Source organism: Coenobita brevimanus, chromosome 110, assembly GCF_032717465.1.
Source record: "Coenobita brevimanus isolate Jiangsu-jjx chromosome 110, ASM3271746v2, whole genome shotgun sequence".
Lineage (NCBI taxonomy): Eukaryota > Metazoa > Arthropoda > Malacostraca > Decapoda > Coenobitidae > Coenobita > Coenobita brevimanus.
In genome coordinates, this window is record NC_137063.1 from 48,271,559 (window position 1) to 48,282,873 (window position 11,315).

The following is an 11,315-nucleotide window of genomic DNA, read 5'->3' on the forward strand; positions in this document are numbered from 1 at the left end:
GGGAGCCTGGGTAGTGTCCCCCGGACCTAACCGACGGAAGGAGTGCCCTCTGGACCTCTTTCCTCTGCCCCGGAGTGGAGCTTTGGCAGGGCCCGCCAGGCCTGCCAGGTTGAAGGACAGGCCACCGGTCATCCCTCCTCCCCTACCCCGGAGGCTCAACACGAGGGTGCCGTCTCTTGCTTAGCCCACCCATCCACAGGCCAAGCGAGACCCCCTCCTGCTCCCTCTCCTCTAAAAAGAGTGGAGACTGCTCCCCAACAGGGTCCCCATCGAAGAGTACCTGGAATGGACCCACTACGAGCCTAGGTGTACCGTCCCTGCAGCCCAGCCCCTGACACCCCCAGCAGCTGAGGGACTCCCCCAGGGCGAGTGGACGCAGCCAACCCCTGACGGCCTCTTCCTCCCGGCGAGACCACAGCCTCTGGACATTGAGGGGCGCCCTGCAGCCGACCCTGGGACCGGACCAACCAGGACCCATCCCCAGGACTCCCACCACGGGCAAGGGCAGGCACCATGCCGCGTGCCTCTTAGCACTTTTCAGCCCCAGTTCTGAGGGCCATCACACTCCCAGGGCCCCCACCAGGAAAGGGCCGCCCACCACACCGCCCTCCAGCTCAACCTGGACTCCTGAATACGCCGCCCGAGACCTGTGCCTCTATAGGGAACGCATCCCTGACAGCCCTCCTCCCACACCGAGCCGTCACCTGTGTCTACCTGTGACGTAGCCCTGGGCGCACCCCAGCACCCGCCAATGACCCAGCCTACACTGTACAACACTCCCATACAATCCCCAGTGCTACAGGCCCTGTGTGAACTCCACGTCCCCTCATCCAGAGTGTCGTGCCCCTGTGTACCATAATAATCCCCCACCCTCCTAAAGTGTCCTCAACCCCGGGCATCTGTATCCCCTGTGCAGTATTCATACTCGACCCCTGTGTAGTGTTCTCTGTTCTCCCTTGTGTCAACCCCATTTGTGATCCATTGTGTACTGTCCAGCGCCCCTGTGTAACCCTACACCCTGTATGTAATATCCATGCCCCTGTGTAATATCTCTGGCCCCTACATGTCTCGCCCATTCCCATATTCCTATTGTTATATCGTTACTCGTGTGTCATATAAGTGGTGATTTAGTGTCTTAGTCCTGTGGAATATCCATCCCCTTGGTATATATATCTGTACAAAGACACGTACAGTGGCAGTTGTCGCGGCTCCACTTCTCCTTCCTTTGCCAGTCGGTGCGCGCTCAATAGCTGACGCTCTGAGGATGTCTCCAGATGTGGCTGTAGCTGAAGGGCTTACTGTGGCCGCTCCTTCCCCGACAGTGGCCGTTGTGACAGAGCTATAGGGAGAAACAACTGAGGGGCATACTGTGGCCACTTGCTCCCCGGCACGTACGGTGGCCGATACTGCGGTGTTGTTTGGGACTGTACCTGGAGCAGTCCCACCCCGAACCTGGTGAAGGCTGCTCCACTTGCACGGTGGTCTCTTCTTCGTGCGTGGTTGTTGTTGGGTCAATTGAGCGAAGAAGGGACTCAAGGTAGAGGTGCCCCGGCGCCCTTCTTGCTCTGGGTCAGTCTCACTCTGACCTGGCCTGCCGTGGTGTCCTCCTGGGGTGATGGTGGGGCTGTGGCTCGGCAGAGGGGTGGGGGGTGGTGGGGTGGTCGGTCAGGCGGCGGCGGAGGTGTGTATTTTACCTACAGTATTTCATCACTTGTATTTTCATACATTTTGCACCAAATTCAGGGAAAAGGGCTACAGAAATTGTGTACAAGTGATTGAATAAAGGTGTTGTAAGTATTTTTGGTGATTTTCTAAAGATTGGGGTCTGGCAGACCCAGGGTTACCTGACATGTTATTGGCGTTGTAGGGTTACCTTACAAAGTTCAAAGGGCATATGGAAAAGATTAAAGATGAGGACAACAGCTGGAAATAGAAAAAAGTAACATTACAGTACTTTTCAGGGTCAACCTCTACTGATGATAGTCTATAGGGTTCCCCAGAAACATTAATGAAATGCCCGCCCCCAAGGGAAACCCAGGGAGGGGTGTTGCAACACCCACCCTAGGAAGGCCACACGGCCCCACACCCACCCCAGAAGAAGACCATGGAGGGGCACATAGAGAGAGCACCGGGCACGAGTGAGACGGGCCTAGGTGTCCCATGGCCCTATGCCCCTCTTCTCCTCAACACAGCTGCCAGCAGGAGAGCAGTCCTGGCCAACAACATCTCAACCAGGCCAGCCCTCTCCAGGATCGGGGTGGGACTTATCTCTGCACAGTCCCAAGCAGCACTGAGGTGATGATCACTGTACACGCCGGGGAAGGGACAGCCACTGTACGCTCATCAGCTGTCGCCCCCTGCAGCCCTGCAGTGACGGCCACTGTACGCACCAACGCACCAAGCAGGACCTGATGGCCACTGTATGCACGTCAGTTGCAGCCATCCCTGGAACCAGCCCTGCAGTGACGGCCACTGTACGCACCGAGACGCATGCCAGTTGGTAAGCCAGGCAGAGGCAGAACCACGGTGACAGCAACTGTATGCACCAGGAAAGGGACGGCCACTGTATGCCCTTTGTCTGCCTCCTCTTTAGGGAACAGCACCGCAGTGACGGCCACTGTGTGCACCAGGGAAGAGACGGCCACTGTATGCCCTTCAGCTGTTGTCTCTGGAGTTTGTGGAACCACAATGACAGCCACTGTACACACCGGGGAAGGGACAGCCACTGTATGCCCTTCATCCACAGCCCCTGAGTCTACCCCTTTGGAGGAAGTCCCTGGCTCAGCCCATCACCCATCTGGAGGCCTAGTGGGATGTCTCTCTCTCTCTCTCCCTCTCCTCACAGGTGCAGCACCCCAGAGGAGATGCAGTCTGAGGGGTGGTGGCAAGTACCTCTCCCGGGCCCAGGGATTCACACCCTACAGGCTGCCCCTGGACGATGCCTGCTGCTGACGGATGCCATGAGGAACGGATGCCGCAGGCAGCTTCTGATGGTAGTCCTACCTGGTGGAGACTGCAGCCCTCAGTCACCCAGGGTCGCCCCCAGGACCCTGGGGCGGGGCCTCCCGGGCCCCATCCACAGACAACCCTCCACCAGGAGCAGGCGAAGGCAGGCATGCCTGTTGGCCCTGTTTGGCCCCAGTCCAGAGGGCCACCTGGCAGGCCAAGGCCCCACCAGGAAAGGGCCTCCCTGTACACCAACCAACAGCCCCACCCAGACGACCTCACCCCTGGCAGTAGTTCCGTGCCCCCTATGGTAGGGCACACCTGACGACCTGCCTCCCATGCCCAGGCACCACCTGTAACCAGCCCAAACCAGCAGCCCAAGACAAACCTGAGTGTCCTTATTTCCCTGTACTGTGTATTATCATTGTATGGTGAAGCCTGACAGTGTCCATACTTGCCTGCGCTGTATATTATTATTGTGTATTGAAGCCTGACAGTGTCCATACTTTCCTGTACTATGTATAATATTGCTGTGTATTGTAAAGGATCATAATTAAGGCAATATAAGTTTAAGGTTGGTCTGCCAAGTTTTTATGCCCTGTTCCTTTTGTAGTGTATTCTAGTTCCGGTTTCGAAAGAGAACCCTGCTCAGTAGCTTGTGTTCTTAGGATGAGAAGTTGACCTAAAAACACCTAGCATAACAATTATAATTAAAAAAAAAATGGTGCTCTACAAAGGAAGGGGAGTTCAAGTAATGTTAGGAGTAAATTTTGAAATATGGTAATGAGACATGGCAACCTACTGTTGTAGTATTGTACTAATTCATCAGTGTTACACGAGCAGTGCTGCAGCACTTTGCTGCTTGTGGCACGATGGTAGGTGGTGGCAACCATCATCCACTCACTTGATGTAGTGCTGCATTCTTCTTCCTTCATCTTTATGAAATCATTCTGTTTCTGTCCTCTCTCTTTCTATATCTCCCATCCTTCCTGTCCCTTTTTATTACCTTGCTTTCCACTTCTGGAGGTTCTACACTGCGTGACAAGCCAAATGGTTTCCTGTAACTCAGGAAATCATTTACAACACTAGGTAGCAAACTATATAGGCTAACCAAATAACGGTGATAAGGAGCCTACTATGGTGCCCCGGTTAACTGGGTGGAGTTGCAGATGTGGCATACATCCATGAGCCAAACCTCCACTCTTCCCCGCAGCTCACCGTGGGAAGGCACTGTCCATCACAAGGAAATATCAGTTCACTGCATGGGTCGGTTGCTTTCCTGCAACTGATGGGTTTGCTTGCCCTGACAGACTGGCATTATTAAACAAAAACTGATTATGGCATCAATGGACCCCTCACATGACAGCTGCAAGGTCTGCACCTACACATGGCTATGTACAGTTGCTTCAAAGTAATTTTCTCCCCTCTGTGATGACTTCAGCATACATGTGGTAGTGTTGAACTGCTACAGTATGGATGTGAATGAATTTACACCTTCTCTGCACAGTTCATACAGTGGATCAGTGATTCTAAACCCATTGTGTTTATCATGCAAAAGCGTGTATTCCATCATATCCATACTCCAGCTCTTTAATGCTGTGATGCGAACTCAAGTCATTACATGGGACAATTAATTTAAAGCAATTGAACCTTTGTAAATATTAAACAATTTTGTGCTGTTATAAATTTAAGTTCTACAAAAACAACAATACAACTTTACATTTTATTAGGAAAGAGAACTGTACACTTTATATGATAGCTAAATACATTAATTGTACATTTTAAAATACATACCCTTTGTTTACACAGTGGTCTGTACATACATATACAATAATGAAGAGATTCTTTTGATGACAACACTTCAGGCATATTCTTTTTTCTTACAATACCTTCACTTACAATATAGTGAACTGAGTGAACTAGACATTGCAATCTTGTACTACCTGTAAAATATTTATGTTTAACTGATGAGAACTCTGGGTGCTGATACTTGTGTGTCCATCTCATGCTGTTTAATTTCTATTTTCACCTGTCTGACAAACTTACGTACTAAGGTTCACATCTCCACATGCCATAAACTGTAAAAAACTTACGTTCATCAGTTGCCCTTGGCTTCCGAGTAAAACTGAGGTTAGAAACGTAACTGCTATACACTGGCTTAGAATACTTTGAAAAGCAGGACGTGGAAAAAGAAGGAGAAGAAGAAAAAAAAACAAAGCTTGACAACTCCAGATAATTTCATTCACCTTAAGGAAGACTTTTCAAAATGGAGGATTTAGATAAAGACTTTAATAACTCCTTCACAACTAGAGGTCTGTCATTTGGGGGGGTGGGAAAGTCCAGTGGTAGCAACAACAAATGATGAAAATAAAGTTTCAGATTCAGAGTTAACAGCCAACCCCATATTATTCCCTTTTATGGGTAGGGGTCTAAGACTAGGCTCTCATAGTCCAGAACACAAAGAGAAGGGGCATAAGGATAAGATAGTATGTACTTGCAGGAAGGCTGAACATCTTTCCAGTACTCTTCATGAATCTCTTCCTCATTTCACCTGCATTTTGCCTATGAGAATGAAAATTAATATATTAAAAGAAGCCATCCACATACGAGTTTCAAACTGAGTACAAATGGCTGCCATTAGTAGTCTGATCGTTGAACATGCATTAGGTAAAGCAAAAACAAGTAAAACAAATGACAATGCAACATGGTTTGGTCAATCTGACCTACTCTGCCCTCTAAAACGAAAGTGATCTGCTACAGCACCAAACCTGATGACATAAGTGAAATTTTAAAATTTCTTAATACATTAAGAATAAGTTTAACATCCTGCCAAGACTATCCAGGCTACAGCTGCCCACCAAAGAACTGCAAACAACGGAAGAACTATGATTCCATTAGAATTAGCCATTGTATTTGGATTTACTGGTCACACAGCTGACTGCAAATCTTGAAGCCAGAGTTCATAAATGTCATTAGATTAATCCTTGATTTGAGAATTCGGATACTTTAGACAAACACACAAGTCACTGGCTCCCTACTTTTCTATTATTTGATGATTTAGACAGCTATAAAGTGGATGGATGATAACACTGTCCACATGGCATGGTAGTTCACATAATACACATTAAAGTTTCATGAACCATGCAATCCTCTAACATGTCAAAACTGAGATTACAGTTCACAATTTAAACAGCAGAAGAAAGCTTATATTCTCTACATAGGCTCCTCATCTGCTGCATATACTCTGTGATGAAAATAATGCTCATTTTATCCACTACTTCAAAAGAGTCTGCAGAAGAAAAGAAATCCAAAACTACTGATAGCTGTATGCAACCATCTTGTCGTTTAGGTGTAAATATTTCTTACAATTATGGTAAACCTGTGGGTATCTGGAACTCCAGTAAGTAGCTATACTGAAGGCACCTGCTGATTACAGTAATACAGTATTTTGTTTTATGAGAGCTGTGGACAGGGAGAGCTGAGTCTACTACCAACTCACCCCTGCTGCTAGTTGTTATCTGATCATGTTATCAATATCCTTCAACAAAATTTGCATTACTTATTATCACTCATGTTCAGCACTGTAGTGTTAGCAATATCTACAAATAACACAAGTACATATATTTCATCAAGCATGCATATATAGTACTGTACATAAATTTTACAAAGTATTTTATAACTGATGAACAACCTTTCTTAGTCAACTTTCTGAACTGCCAACATACTGTAACCCAATAGTTAGTTGCACTTGTAAAGTCTCCTTGTCCACAGCTTTATATCTGATGGGAAAATTACCAAAACAATGATTATCCATGACACAGTTACAATACAAGTTTGGTTTCCAGTGTTTCTGTATAAACTATACAGTCAACTAAAGGTTAAAGCTTAAAGGTGGCACAACATGAGGACAATGCATTGCCAGACTTTGGAATCACCAAGAACTTTCAGCATGAACATTCTAGTGTATCTATTAGTAACTATCTCTGACTTGCAAGAACTGTATGTCAGGGCAGTCAACACCAACAAGGCAGATTTGGGGAAAATTGAGGAGTGTAATGTAACATTATATATGCATAAAGAGATCAATGACCATACTATTATGTGCAGGTCTTTCACTTGCTGGTGGCCCTCCTAAAGTCATGCTCTTGAACCTTCCCTCCTCAATATGGAATTCCCTAAACCATGACAAAAGTAATTGCAGATTCCAAACAGTACCAACTTTGCTGTTCATGTGATGCCTCCCTTAATCTGAATCACCACTGATAAGATAGTCATGAGAATAGTGAAAAACTAATGCCATATCATAAACACTGATTGTACTGAATAATGCACTAGACTTTAGACCTAGAACAGGCAGAGTACCTGGAGAACTAAGAGTTGTACTGGGTATTCTATGTAGCACAGGAGGCTTTGTAGCACCTCTTCCTTAGCGATTACATAGCATATTAAGGTTTCTCTTATTTCCCACTGATATCATCTTAATATCAACATTGTTTGCATCAACAACATACAAGAGGATATTGAGGTGTAATGAGAAGAATAAACCACTAAGGAAGAGGTCTTGCAAAATCTCCAAAGCAACTCTGAATACAGCTCTAAGGGATCCTGCATTGGAATTTTCATCTCTCGTACTACAGAGCCCCTGAATGGGAACTACAGGGAACGGCAACACTGTACCACAATCATGAGAAACAGATGCAATGATTAAATAACAGGGACACATAGCCAAGACGATCTAAACTGGGAATAACCTTCATACACAACACACACGACTTGTCAAACACCCATTCTAGCAAGTGGTTTACTATTCAAGTGTCAAATTATGATGTAAACAAAGTGAACCACTCGAGAACAAAGGAGTCAGCTCACTGCACTTTATTCTACTGACCTTGGTACTCTGGATATAAGTGATGGACACCATTCTTCTCGGACAACTATCAAACATCAAACAGGAGATCCCCTATATTACATGCAAGAACTTCATACGAAGTTCAATAAACATTCAAAAACCATGCATTAAATCATCCTATAATGCTCAATAAATACTCATCCATTCACTAAATCTTCTTATTAAGTTCAATAAATACTATCATAAACCATTTACTACATCCTCTTATGAAGCTTCATAAATACTAAAAGATCATTTGTTAAATCTTGCCACAATGTTGAATAAATACTCATAAAAGCCATTCACTAAATCCTGTCAGTATCTGCTGAAAAGTGCAGTGAACATCTGGGTCAGTAAAAGTAAGAGGTGCAGTAAGTTGTTTCCTTTAGTTGCCTCATCTACAAAACATAACACAATCTGCCTGTTTGTCTTGTGAATCAAGTCTAGAGTGTAATAGGCTAATTGCATATGTGAAAAACTTGCCAGAAACTAAATGGCACACTCTGTGATTTTAAACAATACCTGCATAAGAGAGGCTTCAAGTAATTACATATATGCTTGTCTAATACACAATCAAAAACAATAAACTAAAATCTATAAAATTCTTTGACAGTTACAGTGCTAGTAGAAAGAAAAAAAGTGAATTTGATTAAAAAAAATAAATACTAAAATAAATAACAAAAACCACAAACATAACAAGGGACATAAGTAGAGTTGCTGCATCATCAGTCCCTTGAACCAGGGTGACCTGTTTCAGTTTGTTCTTGCTGTTACCTGATGATTTTATGCAACATATGAAGGGTTTCCTTGGATTAAAGGTGCTTATTAATGTTAATGCTATATCCAATCTCTTCTGTTCAAAGAATCTACCTTAAGCTGAACAGTTATCAAGGTATGGCAAGGATACTGTAATATGAAAAAGACTTTTCTTTTTATTTCAACTTTGGAAAAGTTCATCAAACTAAAGGAAATTATTAATTATATATCTGGCCCCTCCAGCTCAAAATGTCTTGCCTAAGCTGAGTAATATCATTAGGAGATAGCAAGAATAAATGAAAATGGTTTCCCTAGATTCTATGGGTTAACAGGCTGCAGGCATCAGCATAAGAACTACTGATGAGCTGGAACTAAGTACGTGCAACCAGTGTTACACTCCAGGAAGGTAAAAAGAAAGAGAGGTGACACAGCTGAACAATGCCTGTAAGAGCATGGACGCATATGCCCAAAACATGTGACAGACGAAAGGAAACTAAGCACAGGGTTCCATATACAGTTCACAGTGTTACTGAAGCTCCAACAACCCTGTCCTTTGCTTCCTCTAGCTGATTACACGTTTTAAGTAAATGTGTCTGCGCCCTAATGCCCTTAAATATTTTGCTGGCTTACAGTACAGGGATATAAGACTACAGATCTCCACTACTGTGTTTGTAAATGTGACATTCATGGTTAAACTCCCTAGCTTGATACACACCTTGGAAATCTGCAGTTAATTTGAGTTTACCCAAGTTAACCCAAACTAACTAGGGTTAACCTGAGCTTATCACAGCTAACTCAAGTTTGCCAAAGTAAATCTTTGTTTACCAAGATAACAATAATCTCCTCAAGCTAACCTCAGTACAGTATACAGTAGAGACGTTAGGGTGAGTTGATCATTGTACCATAGTTAACCAGATTAAATTAAACAATCTTCAAGGATGGTCATGTAACAGGATATTCTTGAAGTAGTAGACTATATATCCATTTTTATAACTAGTATTTAATGCCACATGAATGTATATTATGATTATTAAGACATGGTCTTTGCATAAACGCCATCTATCAGTTCAAAGTATAATTTATACTGAGCAAATCAACACAGGCCAACCATCACATGTCCATTAGAGCCAGTTGAGCCTCGTACATACACCTACTTAAGTACACTAGAAAAAGGTCGTCTAGTCTCCACAATTTTAATGGAATAATTTATTATATATTCAAACTACTACTGTACTGTACATGCAAGGCCAAAGCTGCTGCCTCCACAAACATAATGCTGAGTACAAATGGACAAAAATATACCACAGCACAAGAAGCCTGAGGCCCAGGATAAACTTCACTGTTTACCCACTATGCCTAGGAGACATCTTATTGATTTTGTTTTTGTCATCCACTGATAATTTTATTCAAGTTAAGAAAATGTTTACAAAGAGCAACTAATAACCCCTTCAATACACAACACTTTCCCAATTTGAATAAAATTACCTGACAGCTTAAAAAATAAAATAAAAATGGCATCACTTAGTTTCAAGGGATTTAAATAATTCTTCACCACTTTTGACTTCATATCTTCATGCGGCAAAGATCTGGTTACAGCATGATCTCTCCCAGGGCCTCAAGCTGCTGTTGTGCAAGATTTATTTGTGCTATGCTGCAGTATTTTTCTGTCATACTGTACTATAAAGGATAAATTAACAGCTGCATTCTTTCATACAAATATCCATAGCATACAGTATTATAAGTGCTGTCCACACAAATTTTTCCAAGTACAAAAATGCATACATGTGTTAAGACAGACTGAATGAGACATACTACTGGCATACAAAAGTCAGAGGTATGCTAAATCAGACACCATACAATCTCCATCTTCTCATTTCGTAATTCTGCACCAAATATCTACAAAATAATCTTTACAGTACTATCTCACATACCTGATTGGCCTCTTCACTCTGGTTATGTATTTCCTTTTTCTTGCTACCATCAGACAATTCTATTAAACTTTGGAGAGACACTAAAACTGAAGAGGTTTGCTATAATCTTCAGCCTTCACTTTCCCCTTCATTACACAATGTGTCTCCAAAGACAAACATATTCTACTGGAGGTAGGAAGAATATATTAGTAAAACATGTCACCAGACTGAGGAGATTTTGGGGTGACATATCATTAGTTTCACACAGTAGCATCACACACTCATTACCTATTTATAATCTTTAATGTCATTAGATACAGTCTTAAGTGTATCTAAAAACATTAGACATCACATAAATATGAGTTTCATTATGTCCTTCTACAGAGGACATAGGAGACAATATAATATTGCCATTATGAGTATGAAGTATCTTTTCCTACCAAAGATACACAGGTTCATAAAAGATAAAAGTTTGGATATCCTTGAATACTATATACACAGAAATAAAAAAAGCTAGGCCTATGCAAAGCATCCTTGTAATGGAAGATGATGGAGACCATTGTGTAGGGCACCAGCTCTTAAGTCACAAGTAACAACTGCCATAAACTATTCTAACACGCAGCATGACTTGCAACCTTCGAGGCGTTCCCTAAAGCTTGTAGTGCGAAGACGAGTTTTAGTGAAGCTGCATGGTCTATGCATTTAAGAATTATATTGTATACATTATCAGACAGAGAGAGATAAAACACTGAAATATCTGCAAATCATCAAGTACAGTGGAATGGGTCAAAGCTGTGTTATGTGGTTGTCAGCTT